The following is a 5,947-nucleotide window of genomic DNA, read 5'->3' as shown; positions in this document are numbered from 1 at the left end:
TTTCCCCACAGCTGGGAATAATAGGTGTAAATCATCAAGCCCAGCCATTGGTTGAGATGGAGACTTGTCAATTTCTTTTTGCTTAAGCTGACTTTGAACCATGATATCCGTGATTTCTATCTCCCAAATAGCTGGGATTAGAGGGCTGAACTACTGTATTCAGCTTGATGCCTGGGTTTTAATTTGTTTGGGTAGAGCTGTCATGATTTCAGAAAACATATGAAGTGCTTACAATATACAGAAGACTGTACAATACATTGTTAGGATTAGAGCACAGAGACTCTGGGGTCTTACGTGTTTAATTCTGCCTGGTTGGTAGGTAATAGACTTACAAAGCCATTGCACCTTGTAGCCACAGTTCATGTGTGGTTTTGGTCATTGCTCTCTCTCTCCTCTCCCGATGATGAATGTGAACTGGCATCTCATAATCTATGAATGGCATTGAACACATCTTCACAAGTTTATTGGTTTTTCCCATTTCCTCATGTGAAATACCTGTTTAGGACTTTTGCTAATTCTTAACGTTAAGATGTCTGCTTTTGCTTTTTAGGCCTATTTTTTATTTATGTTTTTTTATTGTGAAAATACAGGGGGGTTACAGTTACATGAGCAAGGTAATGAGTACATTTCTTATCAAACATTGATGCCTCCTCCTTTGTTTTTCCCTACCATCCCTTCCCTCCCGCTTCCACAACTACACTACTGCCCCCCACAGTTTAGCACTGCATATGAGCTGAACACTTTGAATCATCTGTAGATTGCTGAGATTACCTAGCACAGTGCAGATGTCATGTGAATAGTTGCCCTTTCACATCATTTAGGAAATAATGACAAGAAGAATATACATGTTCAGTTCAGATGCACTTTACTTTGTCTTCCAAATATTTGAATTTGTGGCTGTGGAACCCAGGCATACAGTGTCCAGGCTAGAGAAGTGAAACTGCTAAGTGATTCTGAAATCATGCCCTTCAAAAATACTCTACTTTTAAATGTTAAAAAAATCCACAGAAAAGCCTTCCATTCTCTAGAGTCACATAATAACTGTAAACAGCTTGTCACTCATGTTGGAAGTTCACCAAGTCTATGACTCTCCTGCCACAGTCCAAGTTCACCTTGCCAGGTAGTGAGAAAACCCTAGGAGATTTATAAAAACCACCACTTAACCTGTTTTACACAAAGACAACTCAGATGAATCTTGGTTCCTCTTTCACTATGGACGGGGTATGAGAGGCGAGGATTGGGGGGACCAGATCCTCCCGAGTTCCTAGGTACTCATTGGGACTTCAGACCTCTAATGCCAGAGGGTCTGTTGGTGGCAAGTTAATGTTGGAACATGAAGAACATCTGCTTCATTCTCTTTTATGCAAGCAATTAGATGAGCAAACCCATCCAAGACAAGAGGACTTCATTGTGACAAGCAATTTTTCCTGCAAACAACTTGGCATGTGTGTCAGCTGTTTGCAGTTCCAGTGACCTTTTGATGGAGAACTGAAAACACTGCCAAATGGCTCCATTATGACTAGTCATTCTGATCTTTTGGTTGACTCTTCTTTGGAGCAGTGTTTCTACATGAAGATGGGTGGAGCAGTTCTCATGTCTACAAGATTTGGGGACTGCTCAGGAAGGTATTTGTTCCCACTGAATCAGGCAAAGGTGATACCTTAGTTATCTGGCTTCTACTTTCTATCTGCAAGATTTAAGCCAGCTTTCAGGAGACCTGGCTCACAGATGTTGCCATCGCAGCGTTCTGTCCTCTGCTGTCTACTGACTATTCCCTCCAATGCTAGGCTGGCAGCATTCTCTGGTTTCTCAGCAGCACTCTGGTCCTCTCAAGAAGAGAAACAATCAAACATAAACCCATCCAGATGTGACTGTGCAACTCAAAAGGTAGATTTCCAAGCCTATTGTGAGTCACCATTCCTCCAGATTTGATTGAAACAAGCCTTTGCTCAATGATGTGTTTCTTTTATTTTTCTATCAGACTGAAAGGAATGCCTTTTTTATGTAGGGGGATAAGGAGACTCTGAACTGTACATAAGAGGATGGCATCGCCAAGGAAAGGGAGTTACAGATCCTGGATCTGTGCTTGTCAATCACGTGGAAGTATGCAGCTCTATGTCATGTTAGGGATTATCTTAGGTAGACAAATCTATTGCAATTTTATTCTTTTTTTTCCCAAGGAAGGCATTTTTTAAAGAGATTTCACAAATTATCAACACTGATTTTTCCCCAGTCTCCCCAAATTCACAAATCTCTTTGAATCAAGTGATGTATTTTGGTTCAGAAAGCGTGGATGTTGAATCTACTGAGGGCTGTTTTATCCAGGGGTATATTCAAGGTCAAGACCAACACAGCATTAACAAACATAGCTGTGGCTTCATTTTTGGAGCTGCTCTGATGCTGCAGACTGAAGCTAGGCATAGGTGAATCTGGCCCAGGAACCCAGACTGTCCTGTGGGTAGATGACTTGAGTTTATCAGCCTTCCATCAGCTTCTTTCTATTAAGGTAGTCATGGATGGGTGTGGTGGCTCCCTTCTAAAATCCCAGCTACTCAGATGGTAAAAATGGGGGAGGAGGGCTGGGAAGATGGCTCAGTGGTAGAGTGCTTACCTTGCATGCATGAGACCCTGGGTTCGATTCCTCAGTACCACATAAACAGAAAAAGCTGGAAGTGGCGCTGTGGCTCAAGTGGTAGAGCACTACCCTTGAGCTGAAATGCTGAGGGACAGCGCCCAGGCCCAGAATTCAGGCCCCACAGCCAAAACACACACACACACACACAAAAAAAAAAAAAGGGGAGGATCCAGATATTAGGCCAGCAAAGGCAAAAAAAAAAAAAAGTTAATGAGACCCCCTCCCCCATCTGAACCAATCATCTAGGCACATGCCTGTCATCCCAGCTACATAGGAGGCAAAAATAGGGGGAGCTCAGTCCAGGCAAATAGTTGAGATGCTCGGCAAGCATGAAGTACTATTGGTGTGGGTCAAGATATAGAATGCCTGCCTAGCAAGGCCCAAACTCTGAATACAAACCCAGTACTTTCACCACAAACATGAAAAGAAAAAAAAGATTAGTCATGTCACCAATTAACAACAAATGTACAAAATTATTCACTACAGGGAAATAGAGCAGCCTAGAGAAATTCTAGGTGTCCCGGAACAGACAAATTAACATCTGGATGGCAGTGCCAGAAGTCACAGCCAAGTGTCTGAATTTTCCTGTACCTGGTTGCCCACAGCCTCACACTGCTAAGAATTTTCTACCCTGTGTTACTTTTAGGTCATTTTGTTTTAGGAGCTGAGAACATGAACAGTAATGACAGATTTATCTTAGTGGCTGGGGGCAGAGGAGGACAAATAAACCTACAACAGAAATTCATATTTTGGGGATGGAAGGTGGCTCAGTGGTAGAGTGCTTGCCTCACATGCATGAGGCCCTGGGTTCGATTCCTCAACACCACATAAACAGAAATGGCCGGAAGAGGCACTGTGGCTCAAATGGTAGAGTCCTAGCCTTGAGCTGAAGAGCTCATGGACAGCGCCCAGGCCTAGAGTTCAAATCCCACAACCAACCAAAAAAAAAATTCATATTTCTTTTGCCATTAGTCTGCAGACATAGGCAAAGAGCAGCAGGAGATGAATAATATAAAGACCGACGAATAGAGAAATGTCTCAACTCTAGTTCAGTGTCAATCAATACATATAAACACATATACAGAATATGTATATATTATATAGACATCATATTAACATAAATACACATATGTGTACACACAAATACACATATACAAATATGGCTAGCCTTTTTAAGTACACATACACAATCACACACACACAAATATATCTGTCTCAGATTGTTTTCCTTTCATTCTTCCTGATGAAGACACTGTGTGGTTCTGTATGCAAGTTGGAACTATGCTAATTTGACTTAAATATTAACAAACACATAATTGGGTATTAAATTTGAAAAAAATAAATCTTCCACGCAAACACAATATTAAGAAACATGGAACACAATTTCAAAACAAAGGGTACATGCACTTGCACCCCCATTTGCAGACTACCCCAGGCAATGATTGAAGTGCCAGCTTTCATGGTTAGAGGCTGTGGCCCCCCCTTGTGTTTACAAGAACCCCAAATCTTGCAGGGATTTTGGTCACTCTTGGGCTGTTTCAATATTCATGGCTACTTAAACATTTAAAGCACTTTTATGCCAGACCTTATCATTAAACCATGCTTCTGCATGTGCTGACAATCCTATCTGAAAGGCAGTCACTTTTGAATGGACAGGACATAAAATGCCATCACTTAAGTCCCAAAATCACCCAGATTGGCCAGGCAGTAAACTCAGGTGAGCCCCTAAGGGGCATTTTAGAGAAAAATACTGAAAATAGAAAAACAGAATCCTAAAGGAGATATATATACCTTACATGTTCATGGAGAAACTATTCTGAGAGAATGGCTCTTCTGCTCTGTAAACAGCTATTGTTTTCTTTTAGCAAAAAAGATTTTTGTATTACATAAATTTTCAGGGTTTTGTTTTGTTTTGTTTTTCTTTGCCAGTCCTGGGGCTTGAACTCAGGGCCTGGGCACTGGCCCTGAGCTTCTTTTATTCAAGGCTAGTACTCTACCACTGAGACACAGCACATTTCTGGCATCATTCAGCACCATTTCAGGCACAATTCCCAGCATCTTCCTCCAGCTTGTCACCAAGCAGAAATAAACTATTGGGAACGGTCAGAGGGCTGGCATTTGTCTTGGGAGGTGAGAGCCAAAGTTCTTCACCTGTACTTCAGCTGTGAGCCAGCAGTGAGCTGAACAGCTGCTGCAGGACAAGGCTAAGCAGAGATGTTGGGGTGGGGGTACAGGTGGGTTGAAGCAGGAGTCAGGTGCACAAATGAGTGGTTGGGGCTGAGGGCTGGAAGAAGGCCAGGGAGAGGTACTAGGGTTTAAACCTCTGCAGAGAGCCAGCATTCCAAGATAGAGCAGGTTGGGGCTTTCGGTGTGCAATTGTTGGAGCTGGCAGAGACAGAAATAAAGGCTTTTCTCTGCATTTGGCCAGAGAACACTTCCCTCCGTTGGGGGGGGAGGATCAGCTGGTATGGACTGTCTGACCTGGACAATTATGGAGTCACATATCTAAGTATTCACAATGCAAGGCGATTACTCAGGGTGATATATATTTTGTATGTATGCAGGATAGTAGTTTGAAAGATAAAAGCTGTTGGTTAGGATGCTGTGATTTCTGGCTACTGTAATTTTATTTTCTGAAGCAAATGTCTCTAATGATTCTCTCTACAAAACATGAGAGTTCAGCAAAGCAATTGATAGGCATTGCTGATCTTATGCCCAGATAAAGATCCCCAAAGACCACCAAAGAGCCAATAATGAAGTAAGCACATGAGAGTTGTTTATTACAAGCTCCAGCCTGGATTTACAACCACCACTGATGCCAGCAGGTCAGAGTTGAGAACCATGACCCTTCCTTCAGCAGGGTTTTTACAGGGTTTCAGGGGCATTCTATACACTATAGTATCACTTAGTATCACACCATGGGAAATTCATAAAATAATTCTAAAAGATGATTAGTTTACCTCATGCAGGAACCGACCAGGGACTGGGGATTGGCTGGTTCATGGGGTTGATGCTGTTCAAAATGATCTGAGCTGCAACCAAGTGGTCTTTATCTTGCAGGAACATTTGGAATTTAGCTGTAGTTTGTGGAATTTACTGTAAAGGGTACAATAAAGGGTACTGTAAAGGTTCCTGGAATTTGGGCTCAAGGGGAGTTGCTGATACAGTTCCTGGAGTTCAGTTATAGTGCTTTAACAGGATGGAATCTAAACCTAAAATGGCTATATTATATTTTGTTCGGGCTTCACACTCCCTTTTTTGTTTTTGTTTTTCTTCTCAATTGTGGGGCTTAAATTCAGGGTCTGGCCCCTG

Source organism: Dipodomys spectabilis, unplaced genomic scaffold (assembly GCF_019054845.1).
Source record: "Dipodomys spectabilis isolate Male_0828 unplaced genomic scaffold, ASM1905484v1 ptg000178l, whole genome shotgun sequence".
In the NCBI taxonomy this organism is placed as follows: Eukaryota; Metazoa; Chordata; class Mammalia; order Rodentia; family Heteromyidae; genus Dipodomys; species Dipodomys spectabilis.
Note: the sequence above shows the minus strand (reverse complement) of the source record.